The 16,650-nt window shown below is 35.6% G+C and overlaps 1 pseudogene; it reads right to left on the bottom strand.

Moving 5' to 3' along the window:
- Nucleotides 1–16,170: 16,170 nt before the first annotated feature.
- Nucleotides 16,171–16,289, bottom strand: LOC120619405 (uncharacterized; annotated as a pseudogene).
- Between the last annotated feature and the right edge of the window lie 361 nt (nt 16,290–16,650).

Raw genomic sequence — 16,650 nt, 5'->3', positions numbered from 1 at the left:
TGTATGTGTGTATGTGTGTGTTCAAAATATAACAGATGCATTCTGCGTTCTGAGAAATACATTGTTAGGCAGTTTTGTCATTGTGTGAACATCGCAGAGGCACTTCCACAAGCTTCGATGGTCTAGTCTACACACTCCCAGGCGATATGGCACAGCCTACTGCTCCTGGGCCACAAGCCTGCACTGCACGGTACTGCACTGAATACTGCAGGCAATTGTAACACAATGGTGATTGTGCATGTAAGCGTATCTAAACATAGAAAGGGTGCAGTGAAAATACAGATAAATATAAAAAACGGAACTCCTTTATAGAGCACTAGCCATGAATGGCACGACAGTGCACGACCGTAGACCGCCAGCACTGCACACTTAGACTGCACTACAGTCACAAAAAACTCTTCAATAATAAATTAACCTTGGCTTACTGTAACGTTTTTTACTTTCTAAACTTTTTAATTTTTTTAAACTTTTCGACTCTTGTAATAACACTTAGCTTAACCTCAAACAGCTATACAAAAATATTTTCTTTTATCCTTATTCTATAAGCTTTTTTTTTTATATTTATTATTTACTTTTTAAACTTTTTTGGTTAAAAACCAAGACGGAGACACACATATTAGTGAGGCCTGCACAGGGTCAGGGTCAGCAATATCTTCCCCTCCACATCTTGTCCCACTGGAAGGTCTTTGGGACAATAACACCCATGGAGCCATCATCCCCTGTGACAACAATGCCTTCTCCTGGAACACCTCCTAAAGGACCTGCCTGAGGCTCTTCTTGAGGAGGTGTCTGTCACTCTTTTTAGAAATATGTCCATGATGGTTTGCTTGGTTTGTCTCTCTTTTAAATCATAGATTTGCTTGTAAGCAGATAATGCACCATGAATATTTCTCTTTATTAGTGAAAACGTTTTGGCGTTGGGGTCCATGTTTTCAAATGTTTTAAGAAGCTTGTTGAGGTCTGCAAAAGCTTCTGCTAAACCTTTCACTGTGAATTTGGGGGGAGGGGTTCTTTTTCTTCTCCGGCAGTTTCCTTTCTCTTGCCTCTTCTTCATCTGTGCCTTCCTGTTCCAGTTCCAACAACTCATTGGTCAGTCCCTCAAGAACCCCCTTGCAAGTTCTTCAGTGTCATTGCTGTGTGACATTACAATAGCGACAGTATGATCTCATGGGACCACTATTGTACTTGCAGTCTTTGACCAAAATGCCGGTATGCAGCACATAACTTTGTAAGACTATCTTGTGCAACTCAGGAGGCCTAGAACTAGAACTTCTGGCCTTTGCCAGCTCTATATCTATAAATGATCCCCAGTCACACTAACCATGAAAAAACACCCAAGTTCTCCAACATTACTTCAAGTGATGTTACCATTCCCCATGGAGAACCACTGTACTAGCTACCAAATACAATCTAGCTAATCGAGGATTTTCAATGAACGGAGTATGGCAACCAGTGATCCAGCTAAAATGATATATCTGTAGACTAGAAAAGACCTATAGACATGGTAAACATTAGACATCTTTCCTCGGGCAATTTTTCTTTTAGAGTTGCCATGGGAATAAGACTGAAAAAATTTTTTAAGGTTTACAAAAAATATGTGTAAGCTTGCCTCTCCGAGACTAATTTGTGCTGAGCATTGCTTGTTATCTATGGTTTGGTGGCTGGAATGTAAGCAGTAATATATCGTGAGATTGCTTGAGCCAAATCACGTCTGTCTACTCTGTGTTACCCAGAGACCTTACGTGTCTAGGCCTCATGGCAAGATGAGTGCTACTCCTGGAGAAACCCGGGTTTTCTGCTCACTGGGATCCAGTAACACTGGTTTAATGATTTCTAAGAAATTGTATTTATTCCATGTAGCAGTGTTAACAACTAAAAAGAAAATGCTATAATTTTACCTTTCTTCTTTGTCAATAAAAAATACTTAAAGAAAATACAGGGACAAAAATTATACAAATGAAAACTAAAGCATGAAAAAAATTGATGTTCACACCCTAGGAATGCCAAAATATAGGCATGAAAATTATAAAAATAAAGACTGAAATATGCAAAAAATGACTGTTGTGCCCTAGGAATAGCAGAATGGCAAGTAGGCAAGAACTTAAGTCTGATGACTTATGCTATACCAGCCTTGGACAATTGACTTCGGAATTTTTAGTTGAGATACCTTATCAGTTTAAATTTTTATGTGGCCCTTTATTTATTTTTTCACATATGGCCAAATCTAATCCTAATTAATATAGAATTTCATATCTGGACATAAGTTATTTATAATAAATGACTGTATTCTACATAAATGTTATTGCACTTAAAGAAAAATCTGTGGCATTAACTTAGTAGGCATCAAGGACTTAAATGTTGTAAGCAGACAAAATGACAACCTTTACTGTGTTGTAGAAAAATATTTGACAATATTTTAGTTTGCCGTGCTGAGGTGCAATGGTCTGAATGTTGGCTTCTTTTACTCTAGAAAAATCCTAGAACTAGTAAGTTTATAAAGAGACAAAAGGAACATGTCTGCTCAAGGTGAACTCTGTTCTACCATTTGGGTTTTGCTGTTTCAAACCTGCCTCTATCTCAAAGAAAAACAAATGATCAGCTGTGCCTGGTGGCATCGTTAACACAATGGCGCCTCAGAAAACTTAAGCTCTTCATAAGGGTGCTGTTCCGGGGCCAGCCCAGCAGCAAAGATCAGATTAAGTGTGCTTTTTGCTTCACATGGCCTCAGAATAGCTCGCTGTCAGCTGGTGGCAGCCGTGGGCATAATGCTAAGCCCAAGAGTAAAAGAACAACATCTCCAGCCTTCTGTACAACTCCTGTCCTACGGGTGTGTTTACAGAACCGACCAGAAGCAAAGAAACTGATGCCGGTTAATTTTGTGGGAGTTTATTGCCACAGAGTCAATAGCTCTAACCAGAAATATTCTGCAGTTTTTAAATCCCTAAGAAACCCTTGAGCTCTCAGTAATATACCAGCGGGACAGAGGCTGTGCAGCCACCGAGATAGCGTACCACTCAACGCCCACCCCAGATTCAGCCCTACAGCTTACCGTGCAGTGAAGCCCTCCCCAGATGCAGGATCATGGTCCCTGGAGGATGTTGGTGAAGGGATTTCTTCCCAGAAAAGAAGCCGGCCATGCCAGATGGACTAACCAAGGGGCTAGTCTTCTTGCCACAGAGAGGGACCTTTACTGCATCTGCTCAGTAGCCTCTCCCAGCGCTGTGGGCCACCAGCTGCTTGGTGTTTCCCTAAGCCCTCTCCAAACAGGTCTTACCAGGGGCAGTTATTCATCTTCTCTATGTTAGGGACAAATGACATGTCCTTTCCTATACAGGTCACAAGACCGTAAGAAGCTACACCTTATGACAGGGAAGGCTAAGGAATCTCATAATTCTTGAGATCATGAACTCTAAGCTGAACTGTGCTCCTGCTGGTATGTCATGATTCAGATAGGTTTGGGAGAAACTCCTTCAGAAATACCAGCAGACGTCAGCTACTTAAACAGTATGACTTTAGTCCATATTTATAAACTTCAGCTACCATTTGCTTAGAGCATTTATTCGGGGTATATAAATACAGAGTGACAGGAACCCTGTGGCTATTAATGATAAATAGTTTTGAAAAGCTCGTAGTTTCATTATGTTGTGCTAAATCCCCAGAAACCATGACTATCACTAAAGTAATGTGGCACCCAAAACGGAAGAATATTATTGAGCCTAAGAGGATTTGTATATGCATTTATATTTTTCTCCTTTAATAAAACATATGGTATCTTGGCTATTAATTTTACATGATGAGTTCCAAAAACAGAATAGAAATATATAACTGAGCGATGATATTTTTATTAAAATATTTATCGGCTTTCAAGGGGATACATACTGAAAGCATAGAATAGTCCTTATACCCTCCCTCTACTGCATTACTAAACTCTACTTCATTTCTTCATTTTGCTTCCTTTTCAATTTATTTTTTTATGTTTCTAGTCTCAGATTCTTACTGTAGCTTCAAGATGATTATGACTCCATGGCTCAATGAATAGTTCAAAAGGAGCTGCCAATAATAGTTATACTTAAAAACTAAATACAGCATGATATAACATTTCATTAAAAACTCAGATGCTTCTCAACTTTTGATTTTGGTAGCTCAACTTCAAATTGGATAGGGAAGAGCAGTTTAATGAGCAGCCTTTGGAACAAATATACTATATAATTCACTCTCTTGCTCACCCAGAAAATTCATAGTGCTGGTTTTAAAACTTTTTCTGTTCCCAAATGAAATTATTTTTGAAAGTTCAAGTATGTCTTTTCACAACTCAGAGGCTCTAAAATAATAATAAGGTGATGAAGAGTAGACAAGAAAAATACAGGTATACTACGGTGTGTTCTTATTTCATTTATATCTGTATATTCCTGGTTGACCAAAAGCTTCTATAGGAAATTTTTGGTGGCCAAAAATAGATGTGATCAGTGATTTTTGAGAGTCTCCTCAATGTAGTTTATAAAGTTTATAGTCATGGGTTATGAAAGTAGAAATTATGAAGCCATAATTTTTAATTCAGATGATACATTTAATCTTAGTATTGAGGCCAAACGTCACACAATTTTCAGTCGCAGATATCTTGAGAATGGGAATCTTTGTGTTTTTAAGACAAGTGATTTGATAAATATAAGTAAAGGTAAAAGCTGCAGAATAACTTACCTTAGAGACACTCAAATATGAGCATTAGCCAAAGAGTGATAAAAGTACTTCCTTGTTAGACTTTTTTTGTCCTTATTTTGTATCTTTACACCACGATATTCAGTCCTGGCTAATTTTGTGAGCAGGAAGTTCTGCTCTAAGTCACTCCCTTATTTTTCTTGTTGTTTTACATTTATGCTTGAGACCCTGGTGCTTATATGCATGTCCTTGTAAGAACTTGTGTTTATCGTTTTAGATAGGATATTTACCCATTTACTCATTAATCTTGTCATTTTTAATCCCTGGTCATTAATTCTCAGATCTTATAATAACTAATTCATCTAGTAAAATATTCTTCACCATTTTGGGCGATGGAGGAAATGCCTACGCTCTGTCTAGCGCAGTCGCAGCAATTTTTTTTAAACTATGGTCAAAGAATATGTAATTTTGAAACACCATGCGGACCTTCCATTTTTGCTCAGTGAGTGGAGGTATGGGGTTCCCGGATTCACGGACTCTTCTTGAAGGAAGAGCAGTAGTTGTAAACTTTAGGTTCCCCTGGGAGCACGTAAAATGAAGATTCTTGGGTAATAATTGTAGTGACTGAAACCTTTATCCCATGGGCCTGAGATCCACTGAGGTTGAGGAATACTCATCTTAAAATGCAAAATCAAATTTTGTTGTTTTTTCTCTTGTCATTTTATTTTCTGTGGACCAATGCCATTTACACACGGGAAAAGACAGATCACACCGCGCCCTTTGTCTTTCCTCCTCTTAAACCCGTCTCCACCACCACGTGCCATCGTGCATTTATTAACAAACACACACAAAACAGGACCTGACTCCACTGTAGCTGGAAGAAATCTCCCTGTGACCTGAAGAGCACGACTGCTTTATTTGGAAGGAAAAGCTCCAAAAGTATATTTTCATATCTTATCTATATCTAGTATGTTACTTGTACATATGCTCATCAAACTTTTTTCAATAAAATGCATTAAATTATCACTTTTTATTATTTAAAAAATATTTCCCCAGTAATAAAGGATAAATTTTTTTAAAATAAAATTCTAGTGAAATTTCTAATGGTCCAAGTAAGTAGGTCAGGCAAGCCTAACTTCTTACATTTCGAATTATGTTTCATAGGACCTTCAGTAACTGAGTGTGACCCAGCTTACAGACGCACATGGGTGTGTGTGCTTATTCACAAACGCCATCTCTTTCTCATGTACAAGTTTTTCTTTTTTTGTAATCTAGTTGAATGAAGCAGAAACTAAGATCAGGATATAAACGGAAAACAAAACAAAACAAAAATTCTTATTCATATACTAACTTAAAGAAGTATCTAAGCTTTCATTGAATTTGTGCTGATAGGATCATTGGAACTTGCTGTTGCCATAGGAACAAACTAGCTTACCTAATTTTGACAGATATTTATTTTTAATTGAAGTATTTGTGATTATGCAATCTATGAGAATAGATTTAATATTTCCCTCGTCTGCTATTACTTTCCACAGAAAGTAAAAATAATTGGTCCTGTATACTTATTTCCATATACTTATGAAACTAACCTTGCAAACATATTTTTATTTAAAAATAAGAAAATTAATTCAGCTTTATCTTCAGAGATACTGTGTCTACAGAGTCTAAGTGGAACTTTTTATATCTTATCTGTTCAATTAGATCAAAGTATACTATTAGAATGGATAATTTGTGCCATTTTTATCTAATAATATACAGAAGTCTGGATTCTCAGCTGCTGAAATGCTTATAACAGGTCCCATTTAAAATGAGCAGCTCTAGTAGTAAGGTCATGATAAATTAAATGAGACAATTTTAATTGGTTTAAATGACCCACTTGCCATCCATATATCTAGTATAGGGGCTGAACAGCTCTTTCTTTGTGTTGTTTGAATTTAATTTTGAGATTTGATTTCCATAAAAGCTGGCCAGTTTGCCCTTTGTCAAGCTCTCTGGCCAAAAGGTTGTCTGCCTCATTTCCATTAATAAAAAGAACGTGCTTTTAAAGTTTAACTAGATTATCTTAAGGGCAAAAAGTGAATATTAACTGCGAACTCTGCTTTTTCAAGTAGCTAGATTTGGAATTCAGAATGATCGCTTGCTCAACAAATATTTTCGCATTATTTCACTTTTTCATTGTTTTTAATTTTCGAAATTAAGGAAAATATATAATAATTAGTGATTTACAAATCTGAGCTCTAATCAAATGATTTAATGAAGCAAAATCTAACATTCATCAACATAAGTAACTTTACAAGTATAGTTATTTTTATTGTTATATAAGTGTATATGATATATGTATGTATGTTTTATATTTATCAGAGTTGAGTTTTATCCTGTAGAAATAAAATCTAATTTAGAGAAAAACTTAAAAATACTAGGTCAGGACTTCTCACAGAGGGCAATTTCATGAAATGTATTACTTCTTAACTGTTTCTTCATCACAAATAGATTTAGTTTATACCACTAGCCTATTTGTGAGTACACATTGTAAATACTTGTTTTTAAATGATTAACACGTATATTGTTTATATTAGTTGTCCTGTTATTTCCAATATTCTTATTTAACTTATCATACTTCGTAGGGGACCCCGAGTGAGGTAGCTTATACCTGGATGTGAGGGCATTGCTGCCAGGTCGTTAGGGTGATGACCTCTTTGTGGCCATGTCATTGGAAGCTTGTGTTGTCACTACCGTTACCTCAGTGAAGCACATGCTTCAATGTCTTTGAATGGTTAGCTCCTCTTGTGTTAAGGGTGGGGGCCGGGGTCTTGAAGGTTTTCTTCCATATCACCCCTGCCCCCTCAGCTTTCATCTGTTACTGCTCACCTGAACCACAGGTGGCGTGTCTCCTCACACCATCGACTTGCCCCTACGGGTAGGTCAGTACTGTTATGGTGCATCGCTTGCGGTGAGGACAGGGCTGTTCATGTGTCACGGCACAGCTGCCGTCTTAGGTGGAGTCCAAGTTCCTTATTGGCATTATTTGTAGTCGTCCCCTTCCTCCAGTCCTGAGAGTCGAACTCTTTATTATATTTCTGTTTGGTCTTGGGTGCCAGCTTCCTGCCCCTCATCAGGAATAAAAGGCCCCAGCTGGGTTTAAGTAAAGGATCCTTTCCCAAGATCCTTTGCTGTTCCTCCCCCAGCAGGGGCTTTTCATTTTCTTTCTTCCTCCAGGCTTCAAATGAAGTTTGACTTCATCCTGGGTGCCAGAGATTGCCTCTTCGTCCATCCGACAGAAGCAGGCAAGTTTTGCGTTTACTCATCTCCTAGAGGCAATTGATTTCTTTTCTTTCTCCTGGGTTTTGAAAGACAGAGGTTTGCAGCTCCCACCTTCACAGCTTAAGAATTTTACTTGTTAGGATGCAAGGTCACAGGTATAAAAGCTGGCTTTGTGCTCTTCACCTAGCAACCACCGAGCCCCACCTGAGCATTTGGGCCTCCGCCCTGTGCGGTCTCTCCCTGGGGAAGCCCACGGGGAAGCCCACGGGGAAGCGTGAGTGTTCGGAACCCCGTCTTGTATTTGGTCCCCCAGTTGCTGCAGACTTACATGGCAGCTCAACCTTGACTTCAGTGTGTCTTTAAAATCGTAGCCAACTTCCAATTGGCCTTTAAGACGGTCATCCCTGACTCCCTTGCTCTGGCAAATGGAAACGTGCCTGGTCCCTCTTTCAAGGACTCCTCGCCCTTCGGTGGTTTTCTGGAGTCAGCTCTCTGATGCGCTCAGGTTAAGTCCTGATTTTGTAGGTTATGTGTGTTTGTGTTCTTCTCCCTCGTGTGGGAAGCAGCATTGTTTAGTGTTCTGTGCCTTCAGTCTCCGGTCGTCTTTTGGTTTTGTTCTTTTCCTCTGATTTTAATCATTTGATGATGATGTGTCTTCGTATGGCTTTCTTCATGTGGCTTCCACTTGGGGAGGTCGAACTTACTGCATCTGTAGGTGAGATAGGCAGAAAAATTGGCTCCAAAAGAAGTCCACACCAAAATTCATAGTGACCATGATACGTTATGTTACTTGGAGGGGGTTAAGGTTGCAGATGGAATTAAGGTTGCTAATAAGCTGACCTTGAACTAAGAAGAAATCGTAGATCATCCAGGAGGGCCCAATGTCCTGTGAAAATTAAGTGCAAAATGGAGACAGGATTTTCATAGCTTTTTAATTATTTAAATTGTATTTACTGTGAAGTACAGCATTGGGAATATACTCAATAATATTGTAATAACTACGTGTGGTGTCAGATGGGTACTAGACTATGGAGTGATAACTTTTTAAGGTATATAAATATCTAATCATTACTGTGTACACCTGAAACTAACATAATATTGAATGTCAACTATAATTAAAAAATAAATTTTAAAAAATTGTATTTGCTTAACATTTATAAACTTCAATTTTCTGGAGGTTTAAAATACAATTGTAAAAGTTGACATTTTCTTCTAATAGGTGTAAACAAAACTTACAACTATTATTTTCTTCAATTCATGTGAAATATTTTCCATAAATGTGTCATCAAGTGATACGGTGAAAATGAGTGTTTCCAATTGGGCAAGCACTTTATTATTAGAAGTATAAAATCATATAAAAATAATGTTATATTATTCGATAAATGGATGAATCTTGCTACAAAATATCAAGACAAGGTTTTAGATATTTGATGAAACTAACAAGGGAGAAAGTAGAATGAATTAGAGAAATACACAAAATATTTCTAGTTAAGTGTAAATATATTCAATTCTAAACTGAAAGTAGCTAACAAAAAAAAGTCTCTCATAGAAACTCAAGAGGGATACTTTCCTATTGCTTCCAAGAACTTATTCATTCTTTCTTTTATCTGACAGATACTTATTAAGTACATGCTTCTACTCCATGGCAAGCCCTGGTACAGATAGGGGGTATACCGTAAAAATGCAACTTATCTTTGAATTCTAGGAGTTTACTGGGAGAGAAGTAATATATACAAATAAACATATAAGTATCAGGTTGCAAGTGCAATGAAATAAAATGAAACAGAGTAAGGAGTAGTAAGTGCCAGAGAAGAAAATGACTATCAGTTGGTGAGATGAAGTTTTCCAGGAGTGACTGTTGATCATAGGGTTAAAAGAACAGGAACATATACTAAGGAAACATTTAGGAGAAGAATATTCCAGCTGAGATAACAGAAAGTTCAAGTACGCTTCAAAATTCTAGATAAACCTTAGCAATTTGACTGAAAAATATAACCAGATGATATGTTGGTGTTTGGTGTACCACTTGGAAATGATTTATATTTTGAAACCGCTGTATTCATGGGAGCTCACCACTGGTAAAATAGAGTGTGAAGACATGCAAAATGTTTGCAGATCAGGGCCTGAGAGCATGACCCAAGAAAGACAAATTACCGGCTTGGTCATCATGTTGATAACTGAATGTGACCCCCAGTACTCCAGCTTCCCATGCAGCTTTCAGACTCAAATCTTGCTGTATGAAATAAGATTGTCTGATAATTAAACTTCTGGGTACCGTTCGATGCTAGACTGCAAAACACTGCCACCGAGATATCCAGATAGCAATGTACATTGGCACAGGTCACAACCTGGGACCTTCAGAGCACACTTGTTAAATACCTTCATAGAGAATGCTCCCAAAGCTGAGTTCGTTAAATGCTAAAATGTTTTTGAGTATCATATTTATACACATTTGAATTTAGTCTTGTACCATCAAAGCAAACATAAGAGAACCCATACGTATGTGAGAACCCATACGTAAGGGCAATCTTATGTCCCACTCATTTAACCCTTAGAGGGATTCGAATGCCATCATGTTCAGAATAGAAGTGAATATTACTCATGAAAATATGGAATATTTTCTCATGGCTTTTTTTTTTTGTCAAATTCACATCAGTCTGGCACAACCTGGACTGAAATAATTGCCTCTTTAATGAATAAGGAGCTAACTGAATCCCTGTGATTAAAGGATTTCAGCAGGACTTCAAACTTTATTAAGCAGAGAGTCACTATATTATTTCAAGCAAAACTTTTTGATGAAAATTTCTTGGTTTTTTAAAAAACCGAGATTAATATTTTGGATTTGCCCTTTTGAGTTATTTGGTGTCATTTTATAGAAATTAAATTTTATAGCCCAATTTATAAATTAACAGTGACCCCTCTGCCATTTGTTCACCGTTTAGTACTTGGGTATTCTTAAACTTTGGTAGGACTACTATATTAGGTTATGTAGCATCTAGTTTTTTAAAGAAAAATATGTTAAACCTCCAGATACTTTTTCTATGGGCTTATCATAAAGACAGAAATGCTAGGAACCTTCCATAATTTCATAACATTTCAAATTCCATGGCATATCATTATATAAATTAAAACTAACTTTACGCAAACATAATCCTCCAAACACTTCTTTCTTCTTAGGCTGTATCTTCCTCATTCTCTAACGATAGTTTCCCACCCAATGATATTGAACAAGGTCACAGAAATTGCAGCCTAGTTTCAGCTTCACCATTTATTAGTATTGTTGGCTCGGATTTTTCCAAGTCTCTTCTATAAAATGAAGTCATAATAGCTAACACAGAAATAAACGAGACATTATTCATTAGAAATCATTCATAATAGATGACAAATAGTATTTCTCTTTTCTCCTTAAACATTGAATAATTATCTCTGAAATGTTTGCTTTTACTGATTTCACTTTCTGTATCCTTACAGTGTATCTTACTAAACAGCTTTTGTAAATACTCAAGAATGATAAATCCCTTTCCTCGTCACATAGGACTCTCAGAACTTAGACCATCTCTTCCTAAAGTCTTACCAGGTTTCTTATGTTGTAACATTGGTCTTTGGAAAGGAAAACAGTTTTAATATAGATGTTTTGGCTCTGGAGATATAGTCAATCACTTCACTTCTATGAGATTCCAATTTTATCTCTTTTTAATACTGTTAACAATGTTTATCCATTTATGACTTGATTCCATTTTACAACTTTGAGGCTGTTTCTGAGAGTTCAAGGTGTCAGCTTGATACCAGGTACTTAGAAGTTTGCAAATGAGTTACATTGTCTTTCTGGGTTTGGAGATGTCAGGGGGAATCACATTAGGGGAGGGGGGAAGAAATATAGATACTTTAAATTAAAATATTTTAATTGGTAACATAATTTGTACTAACATTTTTATTATTATCATGGTCAATCTTTATAGATTAGTCCACATTATATTAAACTATTTATGAAACATGTAATATCTAAGAAGAGTAACATTCAAAACTAAATATAACAAGCCACAATTTCGATAAAGACTTACTTTGTACTGTTCCTTTAACACATGATAATGTGCCTCAGAGCACATATAGGTATTTACGAACCATGACTACCGAATTTGGTAAACCTTCAAAATCAATGCTTTGTGGAGTGCTTAGTTATTTGTTGGAACCTAACTAGCTCGATACCTCTACTAACAGATCATGATCTCCTTAAAGATTAAAAAAAAAAAAAAAAAGGCTGTTTTATTGGCTCAGTCAGGCAGTGCTGTAACACACACACACACACACACACACACATACACACACAAATCGTTAAATAATCTTTACATATGAAAATAATCACTTTGTATTTTAACTCTGAGCTAAATACTCAAAATACCTTTAAAATAATCAAGTTTTTCATCTTTTTTTTCCTGTTCACACGTGAATTTCGTATAAACGGCTACAAATTTGTCTTGTAATGATCAACAGTGAAAGTTTCATACAGCCCCAGTGAGTTGTCCTCACAATTAGTCTTAATGATTTATAGGTTCTTGTTTTTCATCTGACTGTAAAATTTTACACTTTCAAGAAATACTCATAGTCTATGAAATTTTTTTTTACACTCTACTTAGAGATGCGATGAGTCAAACCACAGCCTTTGAATTCAGAAAGGTCTTCTTGCTTTCTGCACATATGTAGTTAATATTCCGGTGCTTGTATTATTCTCTCTTATTTTTTGACAGAAAAATTTTCATTCGGTAAAACTTAATTATTTTGGAAAATTATAATTATACTTTTACATAAAAATTATAAGTATAGGTTTAAGAAGGAGCTATATTAAAGGGAAATGTTGAAAACACGTACTTCATGATGAGTTAAAATAGATATTTAATCTATATGATGCTGACAATATTATTTTACTGATTTTTGTTATTTTTTTAAAAAAACAACACTTGGTTTTTGCTTTTGTTTTTGATGGTTACACAAATCTCTAAATAAGAATTCTGATAAAGATATGTTGAAAATAATATTTACTAATATAAAAAGATGAAAGAATAGACATCTCTAATTTACTACTTATATTTATATCTGGAAATAGCCCTTTTATTTTGTAAATTAATTCAAACTTTCATATTAATATAAATAAGTGGTATGTATCACCCATACTACATTTTAGTTATAGAATGATCTATATGCTTATGATTATTCCATATGGTATCTATACATTTCTTATTTATAGGCATCAGTTTTCTAGTTAGGTGAAATGGAATCTTATCTCCTATGTGTATTCTAAACTGTTGTTCTTTATATTGGGAAGTGAAATTTATGTTTCTATATTTAGTACCCAGCAAGCTTAGTAAATTAAATATATGTTTTTAATTTTCATTTTCAATTAGAGTTGACATTCAGTATTATTTTATATTAGGTTCAGGTGTACAGCATGGTGGTTAGACATTTATATAACTTACGAAGTGATCCCCTGGCACGATCCCCTGGTACCCATCTGGCACGATACATAGTGATCATTATAAGTTGACTATATTCCCTATGCCGTACTTAATGTCCCTGTAAACTAAGTATTCATTATGAAATTATATGCATAGTAAAATAATATAAATGTCATTAATAAATATTAATTATTAAATTAGTTTAAGTAAATATTTATTTTAAATATATAACACCCAATGATATATAATGGTAATAATTTGGATAATATTTTCTAATATTAAAATGCCTCAATTTTATCTACTGCTTGATCACTTGCTACTAATTCCATAATAGTGTTGAAAATATTGATGACAATGGGCATGCTAATTACAAGAAATTTGGTTTCCATGCTAGGGCCAGATTACTTTCAACTGGACACCTCTGCAGTTACCTCCCACCTCGTCACCACGGTCCTGGTACATTTTTCTGCCTTTTCTTTCAGTTTCTCCTGCCTGTCGTGAGTTTTAGGGAGGGTCCAGCTGTGTGGTGTCCTGGGGCTGCCCTTTCACACACTGTCGCTCCACGTCACGACGTTAGTAAGAGTCTGTGCAGAGCAAGATCCAGTCATGCACACAGTGTGTTCCTAGGACGCACTTTTCTGCTGCGATTCCCTTCTTCCTCTTTTCAGTGCTGCCGAATTCCCTGAAAACCAGCCAGAAACTTGAATATCCCTTCATTTCCATTCCAATTTAAATTTCAAGGCAGCGTTCTACACCCTAATTTTATTTTCCACTGAGCAAAGCTAATGCTGCCCCACCCTGTGTAGATCAATCTATCAATCCTCTGTTTATCATCTATCAATCTATCTAGCTAGCTATCATCTCTATCTAAATTGAAATAAGTCATTTGGTTCAAAATTAAAATGTAACATCATCATTATGTAGTTAAGCACCTGTCTCATTATCTATTCTTTCATCCCTGGATAGCCAAAATTATTATTACATATTTTCTCTTTTTAAAGAAAGTTCTGAATGCATGACCTGCTGAGAGGAGAGATCGCAATGAAGTGAAATCACCTAATGTTTCCAAGAGGCCTGTGCACTATTTCAATAAATTACACATTTATTTTAAATAACATTATAATAATCATAAGCCAGATAACATCCACTAGAATAGAAGCCTGTACTACACTGAGAATACAAAGGGATGTTATTAAAAAACTCTCAAACAAGAAACTTCACTTTTTTAAGCATAAACAGACCACTTTGACAATTTCCAAAGACACATTTTTAATGTCCAGTGGACACTGCGAGGGCATCATTCAGCAGAAAAAAAAAAACAAAAAAAACCTTTTACTGCAAACAAATGTCAATAGAGAAACAGTTATCTAATGTGCTTAATCTCGATGGACAAATGTCAGCAGAAGTACACACAATAAATATGTCGATCTCAAAGCAGTCTAGTAGCTTTCTCAGTGAGGGTAATAAAAGCGTGTGAGGTAAGAAAATGTTTTATTTTACAGAAATGTTCTGCAAGCATAGAACAAATGTTTCGTATCTGATTGATTTGTAGAAATTAATAATTGCTCTTGTTGCAGTCAGCCACCTCCCAAGCAAATACCGAATCTACATACATATGCCGTTGTATATTTCTGGTACGTAGTAAGCTATTACAAAATATTAGCTATTATTTTAATATAATAATTCTCCAGGCTTTTCCGTGGTTTCTGGAAAGAGACTCTTTTTGAAGGCCATATGTCTCTTTTCTTGCCTCTCTCATTATCTGTTCTTTCATCCCTGCAGTTTTTTTCCCATTCTTAATAAAACAGCTTCTTTGCATGTATTGCCATATTCTAGATCCTGAATAAAATAATTGTTAAATTCTAGATTCTTCCTTTTATCTATGATATATAGGAACTTACTGAAAATAATTATGGCTTTTATCGTTTCACTTTAGGGCATTGTTTACTGTCTATTTTGTTGTTTTCGTAACTAGACTCCTACTACCAGCATAACTTGCAAATTGATCTTTAGTTTTACTATACAATTGGACCCAAATAACATACTATAAAGATCATGGGGCAGAGACTGCTTTATGTTTTTCTATTTACCAATATTTATCAGTAGCCTCACCCAAGGCCTGGAACATAGTAGCTATAAAATGCCTGTTGAATGTAGGATGAAACTAGCATACCTAGACTACTATTTTTGAGAAAATCTGTAAAGAAATTACTGTTTCTGAATAGCCAAAATTATTCTTTTAAGCTTCTCGTATAGATTATAGCAAGATGGCTGTTGATTGTTTTGCCTGTTCTCTTTGAACATATATTTTAATTTTTAAAAATTATCTATAATAAAATGCTATTAATAATAAGTTAACATTAACTTAGTTATTAACTGTATGTGGTAAATGTGTTTTGCATTACATAAATTAGTTTATGTAATATTTAACATGTAATCCAGTTAATATTATCTCTGTGTTTCAGAGACGTAGTTTACCAAAGTTTATGCAGTTAGTAAATTGGAGCTGTGATTTACATTTAATTTTATATGACTTCAAATTGCTCAATCTCAGATATTTTACAAGATTTCTTAAAATGCTTCTAAAAATGAATTAATTCTGAATGAATATATTTTGAATCAATAACTAGAAAACATATTTTTACTAAAACTGCATTTTTATTTTTAGTATAAAAGCAAATGTCTTTTTAGTCTGTAGTTTGTTGGCCTTAGATTTTGTGACACCGTTTTCAATTAAAGAAAAAATATACTGTACCAAAGGGAAACATATAATAATAATAATAATTATTATTATTATTTTAAACACCTCCAGCACCTGGTCTTCCTAGGTGGTCTCCCATCCAAGTACTAACCAGGCCCAACCCTGCTTAGCTTCCAAGATCAGATGAGATCGGGCACGTTCAGGGTGGCATGGCCATAGTCTTAATTATTTTTGAAATGATAGGCTTTAATGTAATTTTCTCTTTACTGACTCAGACTATTTTAGAGAACTTTTTATTTCTCTCTCTCTCTCTCTCTGTCTCTCTCTCTCTCTCTCACGCTCATCTGACTTAAATGGGGCAGGCATTTTACACAGCACAGGCACGCTGCTGGCACTGTTGAGATGGCAGGATGCCACAATACACACCAGAGAAGGTAAACGCATTTTTAAACCAGGAAGCAAGCTGGTTTTCCATTGGTGTTTATAATAATAATGAGCGACTTGGATGAAGCACTGGAGTAAAAGGCAAATCTCTGTATCATGTTTTCTTATTTTCTCTTGATCTACTAGAGCTATAGATCA

Source organism: Pteropus medius, unplaced genomic scaffold (genome assembly GCF_902729225.1).
Source record: "Pteropus medius unplaced genomic scaffold, Ma_sr-lr_union100, whole genome shotgun sequence".
NCBI classification, from domain to species: Eukaryota; Metazoa; Chordata; class Mammalia; order Chiroptera; family Pteropodidae; genus Pteropus; species Pteropus medius.
This window is presented reverse-complemented; position numbering and strand designations above follow the sequence as displayed.